The sequence below is a fragment of the Lissotriton helveticus genome, chromosome 6, assembly GCF_964261635.1.
Source record: "Lissotriton helveticus chromosome 6, aLisHel1.1, whole genome shotgun sequence".
Taxonomy (NCBI): Eukaryota; Metazoa; Chordata; class Amphibia; order Caudata; family Salamandridae; genus Lissotriton; species Lissotriton helveticus.
This window is the reverse complement of record NC_136067.1, coordinates 1,533,384,151-1,533,411,138: the sequence shown is the minus strand read 5'-3', so window position 1 is coordinate 1,533,411,138 and position 26,988 is coordinate 1,533,384,151.

Genomic DNA, 26,988 nt, shown 5'->3' with positions numbered 1-26,988 from the left:
GAAGACTGGACCTTTTCTAAATTCATTTTTTAATTCTTTTTTTTATTTTTTATTTTTTATGAAAACCATTCCATTACAGTTTATCCATATACTTTAGACATACAAGAAAAGCAAATTGTACATTTTATCAAGGAGAAAAGGAAAAAAAAAAAAGCCAACCCAAATGAATATTAATAAATTACATACAAGAAGTGAAGAGATACTGGTAGCTAATGTTAGCACTAAATAAGCCATTCATAAAGCAAAGCTACCAAATTTTCGTGGCTCACAGTTCTTGGAAACCATTGAGGAGCCTTACATATCAATTAGAAGAGGATAAAGCGAACCAGGCTGTAATGGGAGACCAAACCTTTTCCCCCGCATCCTAGACTTTAGCCCCCTGGTAGCATAAATCGCTGATTCATAATTATAGACTGCCAGAAACTGAGCAAGCCACATTTGGAAATTCGGGGGATCTTCCTCTTTCCAGCGACGGGCCAAAATGATGCGGTATACCGCAGTGCCAATAAATAGTATTGATTCCTCATTGTGGTGTAGACTTAGAGTGCAATCATATCCCAACATGAAAATTGTGGGAGATTCCGGCAGATCCCGTCCGAACACCTCCTTCCAGAACTCCCAAATCATCTTCTTGAAAAGCCCCAAGCTGTCACATTCATACAACATATGCACAAGAGTCGCGGGTCCACTTTTACACCTGGGACAGCGGTCGCTATCAGTTTTCCCCTATGCGTGCAATTTGGCGGGGGTATAGTAAAGATTATACGCTGTTTTATACAGCTGAGCTCTTAGGTTGGTAGAAAGTAAGAGTTGGGAGGCCATTGTCAACACCTTATCTACATCCACATCTGGATTGTTTAATTTGCTAGCCTAGGCTTCTTCTGTACGTTCAGTGTCGTCTTGTGAGTTGGCGAGTTGGCAAGAAGAGTGTTATATAATGTACCTATTCTGGAGGAGGATTTCTGGATATCTTCAATAAGGGATATTCTATTCCAATTTATGATGGGAAGCAAGTGATTAATGCTTGACCTCACTTGAAAAAATTTCAGATAGTCGCTGCTAGGTATGCAATATTGAGTCTGGAGGAGACTAAAATGAACTTTTTCTCAGGACCTAGAAGATCAAAAAGAGAGGTGATTCCATACCTCTTCCAGTTAGCAAAGGTCCCATCATGTATGTTTTGCGGAAAGAGAGACGATTGCCAAAGTGGAGTATATCGGCTATATTTAGGAATTTGCAAATATTTTACTATTTTAGACCAAGCTCTCCAAGCCCCTGTAAAAATCTTGAATTTGACTTTTTTTTTAATAGCCAGGGTCATAGTGTCTCAGTAGAAGCCCTCTGGCTTTAGGACCAAGGGCCAGCTGATATATTGAAGGAATGCCAGCCCCTGCTTCCTCCTGTATTGGACTGACCATGGGACCGAATTGCTGCATATAGGCAGCCCAATAGTACAGGAGTAATTGAGGGATAGCCAGACCGCCACGATTGTGGGGCAGGGACAAATATTTTAATGATCTTCTGATCTTGCCATATTGCCAGATGAATTTGGAAACCTGGGAGTTAACAATTTTGATAAATTTGTTGTCTACTAATAGAGGAATGGCACGGAATAAATATAAAATTTTGGGAAAGATGGTCATTTTAATATAATTCCCCCTTCCTATGATGGAGAGATGGAGACTGTTACTCTAGATAGGTCCTGTCTTATTGTGTCGATAAGGGGTTCATAGTTGCATTTGATGATGTCTTGAGTTTCGGTAGTAATATGCACTCCTAAATACGTAGCCTTATAAGTCCGCCTAGGGTCAGAGCAGAGCATGTTTTGCGTACATAAAATGACTGTCTTGCCCTTGTTTAGGGAATAGCCTGAATAAGACCCAAATAAAAGTGCGGTTTCCTCTATCTCGGCTAGGGCTGCCTCAGGGTCAGGTGTTAAAATAGTGACGTCATCCGCATAGGCTAGGATTTTGGTTTCAAAGGTGCCTGTCACTACCGGATTAATTCTGGGGTTAGCGAGAATTTTCTGAATCAGGGGATTGATATATAGAGCAAAGAGAATTGGGGAGCATGGGCACCCCTGCCTCGTTCCTCTTGAAATGTTTATCAAGCCTGATTCCTGCCCCATTATATGTAATTTCGCTGTTGGATTAGAGTACATAGCTTTAATTGCTCTTATAAATAAAGACCCAAAGTTGTAGTGTTCTAGAATGGCCTACAAATACTCCCAAGACACCTGATCGAATGCCTTCTCGGCATCGAGAAGGATCATTGAAGCTTGGCCCCCTGTCACCGACATAATGTCAAATATTGTAATTGCTCCGCGGATATGGTCGGTGGTGCCCTTTTCAGGGATAAAGCCATGTTGCCATGGACTGACCAGTTTTGCGATGATTCTCCTCAGACGGTTGGCCAAAATCTTTGAATAGAGTTTAGAATCTGAGTTAATTAAAGAAATTGGTCGGTATGAAGCAGTGGAGTCAGCACAGGCTTGCCATTTTTTAGCAAAAACAATAATACTGGCAGATTTCCAGGACTTTGGGGTACTTCCACTCCATTGTATCCCAAGAAAGAGATCTAATAATAATGGGAGTATTATATTACCTAAGATTTTATACAGTTCCAACGGGATTTTATCGGGGCCGGCCGCTTTCCCGGATGCCAGTTCCGATAAAGCGAGTTCAAGCTCTGAGATGGTAATTTCGCTCTCTAGATCATTCTTAGTAAGGCTGTCAAGACTATTGTCTGGGCAGGATAGAAAGCTACTAAGAAATGTTTTAACTTCTTCACTGTTATGAACCCGGTCCTCCTGATATAGCTACTGATAATACCCCTGGAACACTTTGAGTATGTCTTCTATTTTGGTATATTCTACGATGTTCTCTTTTATTAAGGAGATTGCATTCAGGGAGGCCTGCTGTCTAGTTCGCAGGGCTAATTGTTTCCCCACTTTTTCGGCATTCTCATAGAGACTTTTACGCTGGGATCTATAGGATTCTGCCGATTTTTGCGTTAATACTTTATTAAGCTCTGTTTTACATATTAAAATCTGACGAAGTATAAGAGACCCATTTAAAGCCCTGTTCTCGGCAATTGCTGTTGTATGTGCCGTTTCCAGGTCAGCTAATTCTGACATTTTCCTAGAGTGCTCGAAGGCCTGCTGCTTCTGAACTCTAGCTACATAACAGAGGGTTTCACCCCTAAGAGCAGCCTTATAGCTGTCCCACACTGTATTTCTGGTGGAACTATAACGATTTATATCAAAATACCCCTGAGTCCAGCTCCTGATATAAGTGATATAATCATTGTTGGCCAGCAACTTCCGATCGAATGTCCAGTTGCGAGTCTTCCGAGTTGTGGGAGATATATTCACTGTCAGAGCCAAAATATTGTGATCTGATATCAACTTCGGGTACTTTGTGATGGCGGCTTTATTTGAGATATTTCTGGTAGTAAAGATATAATCAATCCTGGTGTACTTATTGTGAGGGTGAGATTAAAATGTATATCCTGGGTCCTCGGAGCACTTTATAGACCAAATATCTACAAGATTATGGCTAGCTATTAGTGAGCTAACTGCTTTAAATACCCTTGGTTTACGGCCAGAATAGTTTTGGCTGGTTATACTATTGAGGTCTGAACCAAGTGAGATATTAAAATCCCCTGTAAGGATTAGTGGACTGGGCCATCCTGCTAGATCAATTTCTAATGTCTCAAATACAGATGGGTCATCCAGGTTAGAGCCATAAACCGAACATATAGTTGCTCCGAGAGCCAGCTCCACAATTGCCCATCTACCATGTTGGTCCTGGGCCTGCCGCACTGGCTTGCCTAAATATCTTTTGCCTAGGATGGCAACACCCCGTGTGTTAGCTGTATGTGTTGAGATTGCTAGGATATCATAACCCTGGATTTGTAATAAACTCCTATTGTTCCAAGACAGGTGAGTTTCTTGTAGACATATAATGTCTGGCAAGTGCCGCTTAACTACTTCGGCAAGCCGACCCCGTTCGTCCCTATCTAAGAGCCCAGCAACGTTCCAACTCCAAACGGTTATCCTCCCCATTGAATGCTGTACTTTGTTCCTTTATTTCCTGTCACTGAATTTGTGTCTCCTTTAAAAAAAATGATCTTGTAGATAGAGTGTAGATTTCTTTGCATTGGAATTATTTTCTTTTTTTGTATTTTCTCCCCCCTCCCACCCACATTCCCCCTCCCCGTCTTCTTCCCCCCCTCGGCCACCCCCCGCTCCCAAAATGAGACAGACAGACTCCATCAGAGTCTTAAGAGCGACGTGTGTGATCACAGCAGCCAGGCCCCCCCGACATGCTACAAAAGAAAACACTTATTACAGAAAGAAGTAAAAAAAAATAAAGAAAAAATAGAACAAAAAAATACAGAGCAGGGCTATAACACCAGACCAGCTACATAAGCTTTGTTTTCTTTGTTGCTAACGTTTGTTGAACCACAAAAAGCTTTTAAAAAACAATTTAAGGAAAGAGTGAGGAAAACAATGCACCAGTGCTATCCTTCAGACTACTTGAGATCAATTACTGGCCAACCTCATGATAGGGTGCCGTTAATGGTACTATCAGTGCCTTATTTAGAGAAAAAAAAAAGAAATTCGCAATGTGGCTTATCAGTACCTAAAAGCTTATCAGTACACAGTGCTTAGGCATACGCTGGAGTATTCCTACATACACTGCGCCAGATACATGGGCCATCAATTCAAATTACTCCTACATTATTTAAGCTTACATACAGTGGTTTTTTCAAAGATTTGGCTATTTTAAGCTGTCCAAATATTCTTGGGCCTTAATTTCAGAGTCAAAAAACTTAGTCTGACCCCCATAAATGACCTTTAGGCGTGCAGGATTATTGAGGTAAACCGTCGCCTTTTTATCTTGAAAAGGTTTAATGAGCTGGCGCAACCTCCACCTCCTTTCCACAGTGGTGGGGCAAAAATCAGGTCTCGTAAAAAAGGAGATGTCCTTTAGGGTACGTTTGGCCTCTGGTCTAACTTTCTCCGAGACCGCCTGTCTGAGCAAGAAGTTCCCAAAATAAACTAGGATAGCCGTGGGGTAAGCTCCAGGTTTCGCGGGGGTCCTCAGTGTGAGAGGCATACGGTGTGCCCTCTGTATCTCGGCATCCCAATTCCATTTCGACAACTCTGGGAGGGATTCGCGTAGCAAGTTTATAACAAAGGAGCGAATATCATCCCCCTCGGCTTTTTCGGGTACGCCCAATATGCGCAGGTTGTCCCTGCGCTGGTGATTTTCGAAGTCCTCCAGCTTCCATCGAATGTCCCCAATTTGCGCTTCGTTGGACTCAACTCGTTCTCTAATAGCGACCACTTCAGTCTCGTTTGTTAGAGTTCTAGTTTCAACTTCAGTTAAACGGTCGCCAAATGATCCACAGGTCTTTACTAGTTTCCTCACTACACCTTGCACCTTTCGTAGTGCTGCTTGAGCTCTTCACCCATCTTGGGAAGTCTCTTCCCAATGGGCTGCAATTGCCTGTAGGACCACTTCTATATATGGTGGGCCGAAACAGAGGTGGAGGCAATGGTGACCCCAGAAGAGGGGAGGGCCACGGGAGTTACTTGCTCAGTATTCGAATGGTCCCAGTCCAGGCCTGCCCCGTGAGTCTTACTAGCCTGCTTTCTGCCTGCTTTTTTGTCTAGGTTTGACAGTCAAGGCAAGGGCTTCTGCCGCATCGTTTTCTTCAGACAGGCTATCAGATTCATTAGTGAGATATGATGTATCCCCCCATTCATCGTCCTCAAGGTCAGCCTCGTCAGAGAAAGAGAAAAAGTCCGTGGCCTCTTTCTCAGGATCTTTTTCCAAAACCCTGAGAGCAGGGCTCGAGTCGGGGTACCACGCGGGTGGACGGCATCCCCCTACTTATTTTACCGGGGGGACACCGTCCCCCCTGCCAAACAGCTGGACTTCACTCGTTGGCCTTTCTGGGACGAGGAGCTCAGCACCTTTTGTGACGTCACTTCCTGTCTCGACGTCACTTCCGGTGACAGCGTCCCCCCACTTCTTTTTTTACGACTTGTGCCCTGCCTGAGAGTAGTGCCCTCCTTGGCAAAGTCTATGGGGAGGCCAGAAGTATCCGAAAGTGTTTGTAATTAGAAGCCCCCTGCTGCAATAGATAAGGCTTGTTCTCTGGTTCTCCCAGGGGAGGGGCTCGGGCGCCCGTATTGGGATTATCTGGGACATGCGAAGAGGGATTAACGCTGGGGTTTCCTTGGGGCTGCGCTTGCCCTAGATCGCTGCTTGCTCCATCAAGTGTGCCAGTGTCTCTGCCAAGATTGTTACTTTCATCTGCCCCCCTTGAGCTGGGGCTAACATCGGTTAACTCAGGCCCCCCATTGACATAGATAGCCATAATGGTCTGCGTGTGCAGCATTGGCACATTATTCAACGATTTGCTCACCTCAGTAAACACGGGTACCGGTAAGTCTGCTGCACCGCCGAGAGTTCCTTCAGTTTCAATTCGGGGCACAAGCTCGGACTCAGTCTCAATACTTTGTTAATCCCAGCCGCTATTGAACTCTCCGTAGTATCACTCAGAGCAGGGCTGTTACCGCTGCCTGCGGGTGAGCCCTGACGCTGCTTCTCATGAACCGGAAGCAAATTCAAACCCTTCCGCATCAGATCGACAATCGTCGGCCCAGTTGGATCCTTACGAACATTTTTTTCCCTGTATGGCATTCTGCTTCTCCATGCCACGGCGCTCGGCTGCCTCTCTCGCTTCTGTCTAGCGGCCCTTGCACAGGCGGCTGCAGAAAGTGCTGGTGGGACCGCCACCTTAGGAGCCATCCCTGCAGAAGTTGATACTGACGCTGATACTGGGGCTGGAACTGTGGCAGGGGTCCAGTTCGGACTTGCTTCTGTACGGTAAGTCCTGCATACACAACAGGCAGGGGTTCTTAGCGACTGCTGCAGGGGTTGCGTTAGAAGGAAAGAATGCCTTAAGACCGCATGGCCAATATAAATGTAGAGTACAACCACCGGATGCATGTAGGGGGGTGAGACTGACACTACTGTGATGAGCCAGCAGAATAAGTTCCGAGATTTGTGTAAGCTGGTTGGGATTAGTAGTTCAAAAAATACCTCAAATATTCAGCATATTTAGCAGGTCTTCAAAGCTGGCAGGTTACGTCCCGCATTTCGGTTGGAAACAGGAACTCCATAGCATGAGCGGAGGGAACCTGGAGTGTGACCACCGCGATCCACGTCAGATCGCCATCTTGCCTCAAATGTGAATACATTTAATTCTTAAAGATAAAGAAATATGCTAAACCGTAGCATATCACTCTGTCTTTCTTGCTCCTAATGCATGCTCTCTTTTTTTTCTCAGAGCTTCTGTTACAGCCACTCATAGTCTTTACTACATTCTGTTTGCTGTACTTGTGCTGCTCCAACAAATCAAGCTAGGGATACCAACTTACATATCAGCCTCCAATTCCAAATTCCTTCACATTTACAGAAATGTAAACATTTTGAGTTTTGCTTTTTCTATTTATATATACTTCATCAATACTAATGTTTAAATTTCTAAACAGTCACAGACCTCAGATTAGGCATTGGGGGCACCTAGGGGTCCACAGACCCTAGGTTAGGAACCACTGCTATATAGGGCTCTGTCATCTCTGACCTGGAAGTCACTTACCAATTCTCAGATGGTGGCTGGGGCAGTTCTATAGATTTCTGATGAAATACATACTTAAATAAAGTGGTCCTGCTGAATTTTTTTATTGAACCTTCTTTGATGACTTTTCCTTAATAATGGGTTTCTTCAGTCTGACAAAAATAAGCTGACAAAAAAAAGCATTTTTGAAGAAATATTGTCATCCTATATCTTTATTGTTTGAAGGGGTCTCTCTCCCTTAGCCCTCCATATTCTAATGGCATTTTCTCTTTTACCCCACTCACCTCCCCTTCCATTTTGTAATACCCAAACATCTTGTATAGTCCTACTTTACACTGTTTTGTTACTTTTACTGCTTATTGTACAACAGTCACATTCTCCCAATCGTATACTCATTCCCCTTGTTACCTTCCCTGGTTACCTCCCTGCCATCCGTTCATCTTTTCTGCTCTTCTTTAACACCGATACGTCCTGTACCCTTCTGATATACTCCTTTTTTTGCCTCTTCTTCTACCATATTCACATATTCTCCATCCTATAACACTCTCCATTACCTCTCCCTCTTACTTTTTTCTATTTTTAACCTCTGCTTCTCTTTACTACCCATACCTCTTCTGATCTCCTATGTCTTCTACCGTATTACTTTCTCCTGTCCCATTACTTTCAGACCCCCCTCTGCTATCTTCCCCTTTTATATCCCCTTCCTTTTCTTCAATAACAATATGTTTTGCACCCTCCTGCTTTATTCCTTTTGGTTCTCACAAGAAGGCTTTGCCTTCACTCCTCCTGTTTTACTGAACTCATGTTTTTTGGCATTTTGGAATCTGTGAACTTTACCACTGCTACAAGTGCTAAAGTGCTTGTGCTCACTCCAAACAACATGGTAAAACTGGCTTACACCCAACTGTCACATTTGTTTCACATGTAAATCTCTAGTAAAATGGTATTACATGTACACATGGCCTGCAAATTAAAAGCTGCTAGTGGGCCTGTTGCACCAATTGTGACACCCACTTAAGTAGCCCTTTTAAACATGTCTCAGGCCTGCATTATTTTACTTTTACTACTTCTACCAATTTACATTTGTTCCATCCTATAACCCTCTCCCCTACTTCTTCCCTTCTTCTACTTCTTTCTATTTTTTTTATAACTCCTTCTCTAGTGCCCTTGGACGGTAAAACTCCTGGGCAGTGCTGGGCAGGCAAACACAGAAGACACTTGAGGGTAGAGTCAAAAAGAGCAAAGTGCCAAATGAGGTTATCTGGTACTGCTTGAACAGGACAAAGTCATAAGTTCAAGACAACTGCGATGGAGTGCTTGCCAGCTACAGGACCGAGTTTGGATCACTGGGCAATGTACTTGGTTGTACTTGGACTGCCAAGCAAGGACCTGAGTCTAGTTGCATCGATTCGGTTGGGGCTGCCGAGAGGGAGCTGAGAGGTGCTGCTTTGAGTTGCATTGCAGTGTGTCAGTTCTGATGAGGCTACCGCATAGGAGCTGCCGGATGTTGCTATATGAGATCTTCATTACAAACGTTGTCATGCTGCATTGGTTCCAGTGAGGCTGCTGATTAGGAGCTGCAAGAGGCTGCAATGCAAGGTCCTGCATCATGCTACATTGAGTTGCATCATGCTGTCTCGGTATTGAGTGAATCCACAGTTGGGCCACCACATCTTGGAGTATCAGGACTCCCTCCAGCAGCAAGGCACAGGCAGGTCCAATTCAGTGTGGGACACTGCAACGTACTTGTTCTTCGGCAGGCTCCCGGCATTTGCAGTCCACACTGGGGGAAAGAACTACAATCCCCATCACCCTCCCCTGCGGTGCCGGACATCGCGTCACAGAGGAAGCGCCAGGAGGCGCTTAAAGTCGCTCACGGGCTCCCGCAGTGCGGGTCCCTCAAGCGCCTTCTGTTTTTGCCTGCCCAGCACTGCCAAGGAGTTTTACAGTCCAAGGGGACTGCAACGTACTTGTTCTTTGGCAAGGTCCCGGCATTTGCGGTCCACACGGTGGGAAAGAACACCAATCCCCTGCACCCTCCCCTGCGGCGCCAGACAGCGCGTCACAGAGGAAGCGCCCGGAGGCGCTTAAAGTCGCTCACAGGCTCCCCAGCCTGGTCGACATCAGAATAGTGGATTACCATCAAACAAGGACTTAATGATCAGTCATATCATCTGGCTGTCCACCTTGTGGAAATGGCTAGGCCCTTGATCATCGAGACTGAATGCCACACAATCAATTGTTAGTATTGGATCTGGTCCACAGGTATCTGTGATTCGCCTTATGATAGCCAATCAATGATGGTTGTGAAAGTTGTGAAATTGCAGAGCAACATAGTTCTTCGGCAGGCTCCCGGCATTTGCAGTCCACACTGGGGGAAAGAACTACAATCTCCATCACCATCCCCTGCGGCGCCGGACATCGCGTCACAGAGGAAGTGCCAGGAGGCGCTTAAAATCGCTCACGGGCTCCCGCAGCGCGGGTCCCTCAAGCACCTTCTGTTTTTGCCTGCCCAGCACTGCCCAGGAGTTTTACAGTCCAAGGGGACTGCAACGTACTTGTTCTTCGGCAAGCTCCCGGCATTTGCAGTCCACACGGGGGTATAGAACTACAATCCCCAGCACCCTTCCCTGCGGTGCCAGACATCGCGTCACAGAGGAAGCGCGAGGAAGCGCTTAAAGTCGCTCACGGGCTCCTGTAGCGCGGGACGTGCACGGGAGTGCCCGGGTGCTGCCCGGGCCAAGGGCGAGCCCGTCCATGCCCGTCATAGCCCGACAGAAACTGGACTGGGCCACCCCTCTGACAATTGGACATTGGTAGCTTAGTAGCTGTGTGGTGAGCTTGAATCATCATATTGGTTGAACTCCTTGTAAACCTTAGAGTGTTTTGCTTATTTTCTGTTTATATAGTATAGAGGTGCTGATTGTATCATGAGCAAACGCAAGGGCCCTCCTGCTACCCTAGATGCTTTTATCATCAGGGCAGAATCTCTATTAACCCATGAGATTGAATTGGCTGAAAGGCGATTATCTATCGAACCAACGCATACACAAATGTGCTCACCTAGGCTCTCAGGCACTCCGCATTTATTCCCACTGGTATCCATAAAAACAGGTAGAAAGGATGGGTTGGCATCTAACTGCTCCATCATCTCCACACCCCCAGGGTAAAATGACACAATTAGCTCACCAAGTCCGACACTGGGACCTAGAGTAAGAAAGCAAAATCCGAGACTGGGGAAAAAGGGAGATGATAAGTGTGCAAAAAAGAAAGCTATCCCAGCTGTAAGGAAACCTAGGGTTATAACTGTAGGGGGGCCTGTGCAAGGAGGGAAATTAAAATCTAGCTCTGATCCACCAAGGGTATCTGTGAAAAGTGCATGTAAACAGACAGAGAGCAATGACGACCGAATCTACCCCGACTTAAGTAATTATTATGGGGGTTTTGAATGTATTGTAAAAAGATCTCTTGAGTCTGCTAAGGAGGCTATGTTATCTGATCTAGTGGATCATATTAGCATGGTTCTGAAGCCCATGGAAGAGAAGTTGGGTCAACTGCAGAAATCCATAGGATTACTGAGCAATGGCTGTTATCCCTCCCGTGACTGTGCTAAGAAAAGAGGGTCACAAAGAACACATGGCGATCCACTACCACCATCAATCGAGTGTGCCAATAGGCCAATACCGGTTGAAACAGAGATTAGTCAAAGGTGTGGTGTGGCCAGAAATAGTCTCAGGTCATATAACAGGCCTATGGGTGATGACAGGGTGGTAACAACAGAAGATGAGACACAAGTTAGTACTGAACCACAACATAATGAGAGGGGTCTGTCATATCATGATACAGCTCATGATAGACCAGGCAATCAAATTGATAATAAACACAAAAGGAACCAGGGGGTCTGAAAGCCCGAATCTGGCTAAGCTGTCTTGAAAGACTGAAAAGTCCAAGGCTACCCAAGTTACCATAGAACAGCCTTAGAACAGGGAGCAACTGTCAATCTGGAAAAATGTGAACCACTCTACACACAATAAATGTTATTCACATACTGGTCGACAAGATCCATACCATCAGAATAGTGGATTACCATCAAACAAGGACTTAATGATCAGTCATATCATCTGGCTGTCCACCTTGTGGAAATGGCTAGTCCCTTGATCATCGAGACTGAATGCCACACAATCAATTGTTAGTATTGGATCTGGTCCACAGGTATCTATGATTCGCCTTATGATAGCTAATCAATGATGGTTGTGAAAGTTGTGAAAATGCAGAGCAACATAAATAAATGTGGTTTGTTAAAATAGGATAATATGTTCTCAAAAAATAAACTTTAATGCATAGCAGGGCACATCCCCTAATTAAAAACTAGAACAGTGCAAGCGACAATATAAACAAATAATTATCGCAAGATGGGCCAACATGTTTCTACCTAACGGGCACTAAATCCCTTGGCTTTCATCAGGGCCTCTGCTCTTAAGATAGTTGCTACTGTTATCAAACAACAATTGATTGTGTGGCATTCAGTCTCGATGATCAAGGGACTAGCCATGATTTCGAGGCTAGGGGAATTGCCTTAGAGACATTGGTAGTGGAGGTCTATCAGCCTGATTTATTAAGGGATCAAACGAACGAAGCAATAACTCCAGGGATAGCAGAGGGTATTCAGAAATTACAGGTGGCAGACATAGAGGTTAATATAACCACCATGACAGGAAGCAATGATCCAGGTACAACAATTAGGATTACTGGAGATGACCCCGTGTTGACTAGGGATTCGAGTGAGACCTCGAATTTACGTGTTACATCGTGGAATATTGCAGGTTTTAGGAGGAACATAGTCGATACATCCTGGAATGAATACATAGAGGTTAGTGACATTATACTCTTACAGGAGACTTGGCTTCTAGAAATACCACATAGAGTTGGCTTTAAAACATTCAGTGAAAGGGAGGCCTTCGGGGGGCTTGGTGATCTGGACACGGGTTTCCATGGAGATTAATATTGTTCCATTAAATGTACCGTCCCGAGATATACTGGGACTGAAACTAGTTGCAAAGAATGGGGAGGTCTTATTTCTATTTAATATCTATAATAGACCTGGCCCTGTACATTGTGAGCCGGCAGTAATAACCCAGCTGGACCTCCTTCTTGATACATTGGGATGCAGACCAAATATTATAGTTGGAGGTGATTTCAACTGTAATTTTGAACCTGTATCGGGATTTGGTAATTTATTGGTGGTTGAAACATGGTGTATAATAACCCCGAGATAGAAAGCGATAAAGAGGTGAAGTGTACAGTTGCTGTGACTCTATTATTTAGGCTTACAATGGGCCATAGTTTGAGAGCTTGTAATGGACGCCTGCCCTCTGACAGACCAAATGTTCACACTTTTAGCAGAGGTAGATCTCGAACAAATATAGATTACATTCTAGTGACACTAGGATTCTGGAGCCACTTGGTCGATTTAAAAATCGATGCCACAACAGAAAGTGATCATCGACCCTTGAGTCTGACGGTATTACCGGAATTTTTCCTTCCTATTCAAACTGGTTCCATTGAAATTGGTACCAAGGAAGATGAAATAATATTAAGTAAAAACAATCGAGCTGTAAAGTGGCCATATATCCTAGGGAACTCCAAAGCGATGGCTAGTATCTATTCTACTTTTGCAGATATTATTACACCCTTTATAGAACAACCCACAGGCCAAACTAAGATGGCGGACCTGCATGGTATGCTGGTAAATGCTTTAGGACCAGTGTTAAGTAAAATGCCCAAAGAGGGGAATGTAGGAGCAACACATAAGAACAATTTTGATAATCCCTGGTACAATGGGAACTGTTGAGTGGCTAAGGCAGAGTTAATTCAGGCCGTTAGGAGTGAAAATATAACTACAATAATTATAAACAGACCTTAGAAGAAGCAAAGAGATTATGGGATGATGAAATCTGGTCAATTCGTGCGGCTAAAGCCAAGGATCAGGCTGGATTTTGGAATCTGATAGCTAAAGGAAATAGGTCGGGAAGGACTCAGAGAGACTTATTCCTTGATGAAAATACATGGGTGGAACACTTTTCTGGTCTTTACTCTGAAACTAATGGTGATGCCTTTGTGGTAACAAAAGATATGGAGAATAATGCCAAAGCAGCTAAATTGCACTTTACGCTCAGTGACACTTTATTAGTCCTGGGGTCAGTTAAATCAGGCAAAGCACCAGGACCTGACAAAATCCCGGGTGATCTTCTAAAACATGACATGAGTATTTGGGGACCTTATATGAATTACCTCTGTAACGCGATAGCTGATTTTGAACCAATACCAAACACGTGGAAGGGGACAGAAATAGTCACAATTTTCAAAAAGGGAAATTGGCACGATCCGGCAAACTATCGCCCCATTAGTTTGATTGGTATCCCACAGAAAATATTTGCTAGGCACATTTTATTTAGGTTAATTGCATGGATTGAAGAGGTTGATGTACACTCAAAATATCAAGCTGGGTCCAGGAAAAAGACTAGTACTATTGATCAAGTCTTCAGATTTATGTGTCTTTGCTGGAAATATATAAACTTAAGAAAGGTAGTTTATATATTGCCTTTGTAGACTTGAAGGCCGCGTTCGATTTAGTACCCAGGAACCTGTTATGGGGTTGTTTGAAAGATCTGGGGGTGCCAATCGAACTGCTCATCCAGATAATTAGGCTCCATGAGGGAAACTACGCCAAAGTGAGATGGGGGCCGAGGGGTGAACTTACTAAGGAAATACCTGTGAGACGGGGAGTACGTCAAGGTTGTGTATTGGCGCCCACCCTGTTTAGCCTTTAAATAAAAGACATCCCTCGCTATCTGGACGGTTGTAAAAACGATTCCCCTGAACTAGGAGGCGAAGTAATACTTGGATTACTTTTTCAGATGATACTATTCTGATTTAGCAAACTTCCAGCGGACTCCAAAATCTGCTGAATTCCTTTCAGCTATATTGTATCAACAAGGGACTTGAAATAAATTCCAGCAAGACTAAATATATGTCTATTAATCCCCATAAATCTTTTAAAAAGACTTTAGAGCTAAATTGCCAAAGACTAGATTATTTACACAGTTTTAATTATTTAGGCATCACACTAGATACGAAGCTGACCTGGAAGCCACACTTGAAAAATAAAAGAATAATCTAGCTCCAAAATTGTACTCCCATTATAAAAAAGCACGGGGTAGTATCTCTAAGGCTGTATCCCCTGCCATTGAGGTTTTTTAATTCAAGGCCCAGTCAGCTGCCTTGTATGGAGCAGAAATATGGGGGCCCTATTGCAAACTTCATTTTGAAATTGGAGAAAATAACTTTTTCCGAAAACTATTGTCTCTTCCAAATAGGGTCCCGCTGAATGCAGTAATATTGGACTTGAATCTGAAACGAACTGACAATCACGCTATATTACGTCCCCTCTTATTTTGGGTAAGAATTTGGTCAACAATGGAGCTTTTACATTATAAAAAAGGTTTACAGGAGATAATGAGTATGGGTCTCTTTAAGGCTATACCATGGTTCCAACATGCATCAACTTGGTTAGACAAAATAGGGTTAATACACTATTGGGAGAAGCCATCAGAGTTGACCATGGCATGAAGCAAGATAGTTAAGTCATCCTTTTGGGCTTATATCAACAGTAAATTGCTACATGATTCTAGTCTGGGTCCTTTGACAACATCATTTCTCCTGTTTAAAGATATAGCTCAGTTTGAACCATTTCTAGATGAGGTGTGACAACAAATTGCAAAATTCTTGTATTTGAAATTTAGATACGGGGTTTTACAAACAAATTATAATAAATCCAAATGGGGCAGTAATCGTGATGACAAGGATTATGACAAGTGTACGTTTTGTAAAAATGTGGTCGAGGTCAAGGAAGATGATGTACGCATATTATTTTTCTGCTTTTTATATGACACTCCAAGAAAAAAATGGATTATACCTCTCTGTAATAACTTAAATATTAGGCATTGTAGAGAGGCAGAGCGTCTAATGAGGACGGACACCACACAACTGGTGGTTTTTTGTGTATCTAGATTCTTGTTTAATGTGAAGATTATTAGAGCCAAACTTGGTTTGAAATTGTAATAGTGTACTATGTAGTTCTAGTAAATATTTGACATATTTTTTGCACTTGCACTTTAAATGTGTAAAGAACCCAGTGATTAATTTTTCTTCAACCTTGAAAAATTGTAATTGGTGGAGTTACCAGATATCATATACTTTGATGAAGAGTGCGATTGAAAGATTTTAATAGGTTTTAACTTGCCTATTTTTATTGTGATAAAATGCTTTTATTATATTTAATAGCAGCCCGTCCCGACGTAGTCCGGGTATGAATTGCTGCCGGCCAGTACTATATTGTTTTGTAGGATTTGTTTTGATAGCATTTCTTATCTGTGACAGGCCTGTGAAACACTCCGATTCACAGTGCACTGCTGACGCACTTAAGAGTGCGCGTTCAGTAGTGTGTGAACTCGAGTTTCCCTACTTTATTTTTCCTTGCAATATTATATAGCGCGAACTCGACAACATGGCATGAGCACAATTTACATTACAAAAGAACACATTCATTTGTGGTAGGCACGGGGAGACAAAGCGATTTGCCTGGAATCACAGGATGTTGAGCTGATGCCGAGATTCGAACGTAGCTCCCCAGCTCTAAAGTTCGCAATTCTAGAACTTGTGGCGGGAGGTGTGTCTAAAAGTGTATGTCGGTGCTGGCCATCAATGAGAGAGACCTGTGCATTTTTCAAATCGGTGGTGAAAAAATATGTATGTTGCTGGAGATGTGGGCTGCCGTACCACCAATGTACTTACTGGGGAGGGTAAACACCCATTATTCCGCAACTTTCTTTCCGCATACCATCACTCCGCATACTTCATTACGAAAGTACCATGACCCCGCAATGGCATTATAACGCATGGGATTACATTTTATATGCTTTTACCATGCATACATTTACAACGAAATTTGTTGTAAATGCATGAATGGTAAAAGCATGTTTTTTTATGTTTGGATAAGGTAAGTATGGGTATAGGGGTATATGTTTTGAAGTACTGAGGTATATGTTTTGGGGTGTTTGGGTATTTTAAGGGTTCAGATATAGTTTTGAGTTATGGGGTACAGGGGTAGTTTTAGGGTTTAGGGATAGGTATGGGTTTTGGGATACAGGGGTATTTTTAGGGTTCAGGGCTAGGTTTGGGTTTTGGGGTATAGGGGTATTTTTAGGGTTTGGGGGTAGGTTTGGGTTTTGGGGTACAGGGGTATTTTAAGGGTTCAGGACTAGGTTTGGGTTTTGGGGTACAGGGGTATTTTTAGGGTTCAGGGCAAGGTTTGGGATTTGGGGTACAGGGGTATTTTAGGATTCAGGGGTAGGTTTGGGTTTTGGGGTACAGGGTTATTTTTATGGTTCAGGGCTAGGTTTGGGTTTTGTGGTACAGGGGTATTTTTAGGGTTCAGGGGTAGGTTTGGGTTTTGGGATACAGGGGTATTTTAAGGGTTCAGGGCTAGGTTTGGGTTTAGGTGTACAGGGGTATTTTAGGGTTCAGGGGTAGGTTTGGGTTTAGGGGTACAGGGGTATTTTTAGGGTTCAGGGCTAGGTTTGGGTTTTGGGGTACAGGGGTATTTTTAGAGTTTAGGGATAGGTTTGGGTTTTGGGGGTACAGGGTATATTTATAGGGTTAAAATGGGTTAGAGTTTAAGGGTGTTGGGTATTTTAAGGAGTAAGGGTGGGTTATGATTATGGGGTACAGGGGTATTTAAAGGGAGCAGGGTGGACACCCGGAGCTGGAATGTACAGAACCTGGGAAGAAAAAACAATGAAATATTGGGCACAACGCTCGCTTTTTTTTCTCCGTAATCCCGCGCCCCCACACGCCCACGCCCCCAGCACACGCCCACAGCACACAATATGAGACATGGCATGAAGGGTGGAACGTACCACACGCCCCCAGCGTTTGTCTCGCCCACAGCACAACGCAGACACGCCCACAACAGACTACTTTGCTGACATGGTTCTTTTACCTTTTAAATGTATATGCTGGGCGTCTGCATAGCCTATGTCCTTCTGCTGCAACTGCCCTTTCCAACGCTGTATTGGGTGTTGTGATTGGTGCTGTGGTTCCTGAGATTACCCACCTCAAAGGTTTGGGCTCTCTCTTTATTATATTAGTATAGATATAGATATAGATTCGGATAACTGGTTTTAATTGTATATCAAGAATGGATAATGAAATTGTGCTTTCTAATACCTAATCAATATGTCAAAATTAACTGTCGACTAAGTGTATGATGGGAATGTTTATTTTTTCTTTTATGTGCTTTTATGGTATAAAGGACCAAAATAAAGTTAAATTGATTGATTGCTTGACTCTACTTTTAACTTAGAGCTATATGTATCAAGGAACCATTTTGCAAATCTGTAATAGCCATTTTTAAGAAATCGCAAAATGGTATGTATCACGAAAAACACAATTTTTTAGCGATTTCTAGATATTCCTTAATTGCGAATTCGCAAATTGCGAATTCGCAATTAAGGAATACTTTCCCATTCATTTCTAAGGGCCAGGAGGCCCATAGGAAGGAATGAGAATTTTCTCTCAATTTGCGATTTGCAATTTGCTAATCGCAAATTGAGAATAATTTCAAGGGTGCAGGGGTGTCCAAAGGACACCCTGTTGCACCCCTGAAATAAGCATAGGTGCACATGTGGTGCACATACATGCCCTAAGGGCATGTATGTGCGTCACATGGCACTTTGAAAAATGCAAAAATGTGCATTTTTCAAGGAATTCGCAACTTACCACCAACTAGAAGTTGGTGGTAATTTGCGATTCCTTAAGGCCATTTAGCAAATTCTTTTGCCTTCTTACATGGCATTTAAGGAATCGCAAAATTTGCGATTCCTTAAATGCAATCGCAAAATAAGGAATAGCAAATTGTGCGATTCCTTATTTTGCATCGGGATTTCCTTCATACATATCATTTTGCTAATTCGCATTCGCAAAGGCCGAAATTCTGCGAATTTCGGCCTTTGCGAATGCGAATTTCAATGATACATATGGCCCTAAATCTTTAAAATTGCATATCTCCAGTTCTACTGGTTGTATTTTTATTGTATTGCTATTATATCATTTATTACATTTTACTCTATTTTTCTAACTTTCTGTGGGCATTTTCTTGTAATATTCTTTTACTTTATTGCTGCTTCAGTGCTGCACATATTCTTTACACATTGCCTCTAAAATAAGCCTGACTGCTTTTGTGCTAAGCTACCAACAGATTAGGTAAAGGTTAATTTAGTGACTTTTTGTGGTTCACCCTGTCACCGACTGTGGTTGCTGCTAGAGTAGAATTTTACTTACCTCAAGCAATAACATAATTTCTCACACCAAACTTTTTTTACCCTCCTTCTTTAGTCCATTTTTCTTTTTCTGCTTCCCACTACACCATCTACATTTTCCTCGTACTACACACTCTTTCACTCTTTCCATTAACATCCACCTTTTGCTAACCCTTTTCTTTCTTTAATACATGCGTGTTTGAATCTTCCACCTTTCTCTTTTTAATTGTACATTTAGTACTTTCACTACCCCTTCCATGCTTTCCCCAGGGTAAGCCCTCTCCCCTGCTCCTTTTTTCCTTTTACTTCCCCTTTACTTTAATAACATGTCATTTACCCTCTTACATTACTTTTTTGTTAATTTTACTACTTGTGTTCTACATTTTTCCCTACCCTTTATACCTTCCTTTTTAACTTCCTTCTGTTCTTTTACCTCCACTTCATTTTTAATACCCAAACTACTGACACCTTCCTCCTTCAATTGTTTTTAATGTTACTTTGTTTTGCACATACATCGAAACCTGTATTGCATTGTTATGTTTTGCGTGAATTGCCGAACCTGTGGGAATTTTTGTTAAAGAAATATTATGATTGTATGTGATCTATGTGCAAATTTGAGGCATGCCGTGTTTGAGATGAAGCTGCACCCTAGACCTACACAGTTTGAAGCCTTGAATGAATGGGATTATGTGACGAATAAGAGAGCACATAAGAACATGTTAAAAGGGCAAATTTATAAGGATGAATTGAATTGATGTGGGATTGTGTTTACGGCAGAAGGCATTAAGAAAGGAATTGCTGGAAACTATGTGCTTCCCTTTTACTACTGATGAATCAGACAAAAAGATAACAAGAAATGACATAAATGTGAACAAAAATGAGATGGAAAAAAATGATTTTGAGGGAGCCGATGAGTACATGAATAGATTGTATATTGAATATTGCGCAGTCAGTCACGGCGTTCCGGTTGTTTCCTTCTTGAAGTTGTAAGGTCCCAATTCCCCCGTGAACCAACCAGCCCAACAAGGAAGTGAACTCTTGGTGCACCTGTTGATCCGCAAGGGAGAGGGGAAGTGGAGAGAGAAACAAACAAACAAGCACTGGGCCCTAGTCTTTAGGGAACACCAATGGGTTTCTCTTGCTGAAGTGCTCTGGACCTTCCTTGATCAACTATCGGTGAAGCAAATCTTGATCTATTAAGACAACACACATCAATTCCTCATTTCTTTGTATCATACCTCATGTCTGAAGGCCCATGCTCACACTTCTACAGTTTCTGGTGATTCGATGGACTTTACCACCTTAAATAACATAAAACATCTGTAACCTCTGTAAACACTTTCAAGTACGGAACAGGTTAGTTAAGGTTAGTCAGGAAAATGACTTAACACCCACACAAGAACTCTTACCTTTCAAACTGTACGTAGCGTCCTCAAAATGGGGTTCTGTAAAGATAGACGAAAGAAAGAGGAAGAAACAGCAATATCAAAAAACTCAGTTTTTGAAAACATACTCTCTCTATGATTAGTTCCACTTATTTGTGTATTATATTTACCTGGTAACAATAATCTGTTTATTGTCTTTTAGATCGCGCAGGAAGTCGTCATGGCTGATATCAGAACAAGAAGAAACAGAAAGGACGTTCCGATTCTCCAGGGAACAAAGACCAGAGTCCGGAGTTCCAAGAACAAGGTAAAGAGGAAGTGGGAGGGAGCGGGAGAAGGGAGGAGAAAAGGGGGAATACTCGCCGACTTCTAGATGATTGTATCGTTGAAGGGATGGGTCTCGCTGATGAAGGTAGAGCCGGCTGTCAGCTGTTTCTCAACGAAGGACTGCAAGGCGGCTGTCAGTTGGTTTCTCGACTTGGTCCGCAACGCTCTTGGTGATGCGTGTCGGGCAAAGCAAAGCGCTGCCAATCTCCAAGGCGCACCTTTTATAGTTTTCAGTACGGCGTGCCCAGAAACATTTGCATGCGCCTCACGTGGAGTCTACTAAGACGTTAAGCGGTTTACTCACGTGAGGCAAGTAGTTGGTTTCTCAAAGGGTAACAAAGGTACCAAGCATTGCTACATACAAAGGTAACAAGCATTGCTACATACAAATAATCCAAAGAAGATACAAGCATTTGTTCATGACAATCTTTAATGAAAACTAATAAACCTAGCTGATGTCTAAGGAGCAAACCTTAATACTGTTTAAGAGGGATCACAACTAAGTGATTGCAGCCTATGAACACTTAACATTGAAGTGATCTAGTGAGCCAACCTCTGTGTAAAGAGGTTCAAGTGCAGGCGGAAGAGTTAGGATCACGAGAGCTGAGTATCAGAAAAGATGAGATGGTGTCTAGTACAACATGACATAACGAGTCGAAAGTGGTGGAGATTGATACTGTGAAACTCAGAGGAGATTTGGAAACTGAAATAATACAGACAAAATGTCAATGTATAATAAAAGTGCCTCACAATTATTGGGTGCAGTAGCAGGAAGACATGCTCACCTTGCTTTTGAGAAAGTTCAGGAATTGGTTAGAGAATAATATTGGATTTAAATCAAAAGAGAATTAATGAGTCATATAAGATTGAGTTGCCTATAAACACATTTATGAAACAGAATTTTAAAATATTGCAAGAAACTCTTATATAATTACTAGATATGACTAAACTAAAAAAATGGGAGGACCTGACAAAGTATCAGAAAGAAGGAATGGACCCACTGATAAGCCTGGGGTGCCAAAAAATAGTAAACAAAGAAAAATGTGTGTGTGAGTGATTCTAAATGTGAAATGGTGGTTGAAAAAGAGTTTCCATTGAGAGAAGTGCAGGGTGGAAACATATGTGTATTTACCTTGGTCAGGGACTTTTCTACACACATTTACAGAGTTTCCCAAAGCTCAGAGAGGAGAGCAAGACGTGGTATACAGAGGTGGAAAGGATGGTGAACATTTCAAAAGTGTTTGGGAAAGATTTGATGCTTTATTTCCAATGGTTTTGCCACAATATTTCTGTCCTGAGTGTAGTACAGTGGCCTGTAGAAGAACAACAAATACAAGCTCCTCAAAATGAGCCTTCTCCAATTGGCAGACACAGGTAGACAATCCACTTTATTCGATTCATTAAAATCATAAAAGTACAAAGCACAAAATACAAAAAACCACTGTCAGCTTATCAGTCAATACTTATGAGCGATGATTAAAAAAGAATAAAAAGATTAAAACAGCAACGTCAACAATATAATTCGTCATTGTTAAAAGAGGATATGTCAAATTTTATAAAATGTCCTTGATATATAAAAATAAGGGCTTTATACATGGTCTAGCATAGAATTTTTCCTTTTCCTGAGACGAACTGCAGCAACAAGAAAACTGGCGATATTAAAAATGTCCCAGGTACTATTAAACATCTGGAGATAAAGCAATGCTGGTCTAACCTATAAAAAGCCTTTGTCCTTCCATAGGGGGACTAAAACCTTCCTACAAATTTCATTCTAATAACGACAAATCATCATAAAGTGCAATGTTTTCCTGTGGGGAATGGCTATCACACTGGCACCGGGCTGCATCCTCTGGTTTACACCAACCCGGCAAATCACCAAGCCTTCTCCAATTATTATGGAATAATATAATCGGTTATTAAGCATTAGCAAACCACGGTTGCCCAGAAGCAAGTTAATCAGTCAAAGACCATGAGAGAGATTCAAGATCCAGGTGAAGCAGTGTACACCTATTATGAGATGGATGCAGATTTACAGACAGCATAGTCGCATTGAAGACCCCATGAAACAAGACATTTCTGCATTTATTTCAGTTTTGTGATGGAATTGCATTCAAAGATTAGTTCACATACTTATCAAAGAGTAATGTTTTTACAGGCCAAATCGGTTGATGAGAGATTGTAATCTATGCAAAGTATTGTTGCAATGCTAAAAAGAACGACACAAAAGATAATTTGATTGTGACTAAACCAAAGATTTTCCAAAAGGGTTTTCAAGGTGGTTTTCAGGCACCTGGCTTTGTTTTTGGTACTGGTACTTTTGTTGATGTGCAAAGCAATGGTGCACAATCTGAATAAGGAAGAAATTGGGGTCCTCATGGCAGAGGTAGAGGTTTTACAAATAATATGCCTATTCAAAATGTCACTATTATACTGATGGGATACGGCCCTTGCCATATATCTGTAGAGAAAATGGTCACCGAAAATGGGATTGTAGGTTTAATTCAAATACATTTCAGAACGAATCACAAATGGTTCCCTAAATACAACAGAATATGAATCAGATGGCATAAAATCAGATGATACAGTCAACTGTCCCAACCCAACCAACAGTTTAATAGCAATATGCATTCAGCTCTAGTCAAGCAACATCCATACAAAATAATGTGCAGGGTTTCCAACAGAGTTTAAGATTTCAGCAAAAACCTTCAATAATTAATGATATTTTTTCACGATTTGCAGTTATATTCACAGTTTATTCAAAACTGAGTTAAGCACAATGACAGTGCCTCATCGGGGAAGAGCATTGTATGCTTGGTGCAGCCTAAATGTAGACCAGAATGGTACTTTTTTGGAAGGAGAAGTGAATGATCATCCAGTATTATTTTTATTGATGTAGGTGCTACCCACTCCACATTTAACCCGATGGAAGTTCCCAACCAACCCTTCTTTGTGAAAGGATTCCAAGTTGTAGGCATTTCACATGACCATCATTTGAATAACTCTTTCAGAGTACTGCCTAATAGGTTATCAGCTAATGTCCCAGTAAAACTTTAGTCAATCTTAAATGACCAAGAGTTTATAATCAGTGAGAAGAGTTCATTTAATTTGTTATAACAAGATCTCCTGTTTAAACTCAGTTGTGTAAATCACTGTACACTGGATGGGGTTTACAACCATTACAATGCAACTATTACAATGCAATTCCTTTACAACGCAACTTTTACAACGCAGGATCTTTTACAAAGCATGTCATTACAACACATACCATTACAACGCAGATGTCATTACAACGCATACTTCTACAACACATTTTTGGGTAAGTAAAACATTTTTTAAAATATTTATTATATTTAATTGTCTCATAAAAAAATTATTACTCTAGTATTAAAAAATATTACTCTAGTATTAAAAAGTAATACTCTAGAATAAAAAATTAATGCTCTAGTATTATAAAATATTTTTAGCATGTGCACTATCCTGCACTTACCCTAGTATTATACCCCCTGGAGTTAGAATAGTAATTTTAACCTGTACACTATCCTGCACTTACCCTAGTATTACACCCCCCTGGAGTTAGAATAGTAATTTTAACCTGTACACTATCCTGCACTTACCCTAGTATTACACCCCCCTGGAGTTAGAATAGTAATTTTAACCTGTATACTATCCTGCACTTACCCTAGTATTACACCCCCCTGGAGTTAGAATAGTAATTTTAACCTGTACACTATCCTGCACTTACCCTAGTATTACACACCCCTGGAGTTAGAATAGTAATTTTAACCTGTACACTATCTTGCACTTACCCTAGTATTACACCCCCCTCGAGTTAGAATAGTAATTTTAACCTGGACACTATCCTGCACTTACCCTCGTATTACACCCCCCTGGAGTTTGAATAGTAAGTTTAACCTGGACACTATCCTGCACTTACCCTAGTATTACACCCCCCTGGAGTTAGAATAGTAATTTTAACCTGTACACTATCCTGCACTTACCCTAGTATTACACCCCCTGGAGTTAGAATAGTAATTTTAACCTGTACACTATCCTGCACTTACTCTAGTATTACACCCCCCTGGAGTTAGAATAGTAATTTTAACTGAATTTAGAATAGTATTTAAAACTCCTACACTAAGGTCGATTCCGATTCGGGAAAAAGCGCTCCGAATTGCGGTTCGGAGCGTTTTTCCCCGTACGAGTCGTACCCGTAGGCGTCCCCATACGAATCAGCAAGTACGATCACAATCTAAAGCGTCACTCCGTACGGCTTGTAATAAACGCCGTACGAATCGAAAGTCCATACGATTTGCAGTCGGCTGACGCTCGACGCAACGTCCGACCGTAAAAAGAGCGCGTCTCCCGAACCAGGAAGTACGATCCGTGTAGAACACACTCCGTACGGCTCTTTGTCTACGAGAGCTCAAAACTACCGTAAAACCACACTCCGGCACGAACCGCACCCCGGTACGCGACAAGCAGGACATGAACGCCATCGTCCATCTCATCCCTATCCTGTACGGCCACAACCTCGTACTTAGAAACCGAGGATGGCGCAGAAGGTGAGTACAACGAAGTCCAACATACCTGTACGTGTTGCCACACGCGCACATCTCCATTGCACGACTGTCATCTCTGGGTACGTTGGTCCACACACTCCCGCACTTCACCAGTGTAATACTTGCAGCATGTACACCATCCAGCTGGGGTACGGTACGTCAACGACCTCGGGGTACGGTACGTCACCGCACAACACCAGTGCAATACGGAGACGTGCCACACCTCCGTCATCGAAGTACGTCACCGCACTTCACCAGTGTAATACGTGCAGCATGTACGCCATCCAGCTGGGGTACGGTACGTCAACGACCTCGGAGTACGGTACGTCACCGCACAACACCAGTGCAATACGGAGACGTGCCGCACCTACGTCATCAAAGTACGTCACCGCACTTCACCAGTGTAATACGTGCAGCATGTACGCCATCCAGCTGGGGTACGGTACGTCAACGACCTCGGGGTACGGTACGTCACCGCACAACACCAGTGCAATACGGAGACGTGCCGCACCTACGTCATCGAAGTATGTCACCGCACTTCACCAGTGTAATACGTGCAGCATGTACGCCATCCAGCTGGGGTACGGTACGTCAACGACCTCAGGGTACGGTACGTCACCGCACAACACCAGTGCAATACGGAGACGTGCCGCACCTACGTCATCGAAGTACGTCACCGCACTTCACCAGTGTAATACGTGCAGCATGTACGCCATCCAGCTGGGGTACGGTACGTCAACAACTTCGGGGTACGGTACGTCACCGCACAACACCAGTGCAATACGGAGACGTGCCGCACCTACGTCATCGAAGTACGTCACCGCACTTCACCAGTGTAATACGTGCAGCATGTACGCCATCCAGCTGGGGTACGGTACGTCAACGACCTCGGGGTACGGTACGTCACCGCACAACATCAGTGCCCTGCATCAGAGTGTGTGTGTGGCTGAGACCCCCACCAGTGCCCACCACTGCCCAGCATCAGAGTGTGTGTGTGGCTAAGACCCCCACCACTGCCCACCAGTGCCCAGCATCAGAGTGTGTGTGTGGCTAAGACGCCCACCAGTGCCCACCAGTGCCCAGCATCAGAGTGTGTGTGTGGCTAAGACCCCCACCACTGCCCACCACTGCCCACCAGTGCCCAGCATCAGAGTGTGTGTGTGGCTAAGACGCCCACCAGTGCCCACCAGTGCCCAGCATCAGAGTGTGTGTGTGGCTAAGACCCCCACCACTGCCCACCAGTGCCCAGCATCAGAGTGTGTGTGTGGCTAAGACCCCCACCACTGCCCACCAGTGCCCAGCATCAGAGTGTGTGTGTGGCTAAGACCCCCACCACTGCCCACCAGTGCCCAGCATCAGAGTGTGTGTGTGGCTAAGACCCCCACCACTGCCCACCAGTACCCAGCATCAGAGTGTGTGTGTATAACACCCCCCCACTGCCCAACAGTGGCCAGCCATTACAACAAAAACCTACCATTCTTAACCACATTACCACCAGGAGATTGACACATGTCAACATACCTATATTTTAACATCACACCACCTCCCAGGCACACAGCAGTCACAGACATTTTCACACAAACTAAAGTTCAGAAAAGGAAAATAATAGCTTTATTCAGCTGGTTCAAAATATAAAAGCAAATAAGAGTCCTCCCTCATTAAAGGCCAATGGCCAGTCCA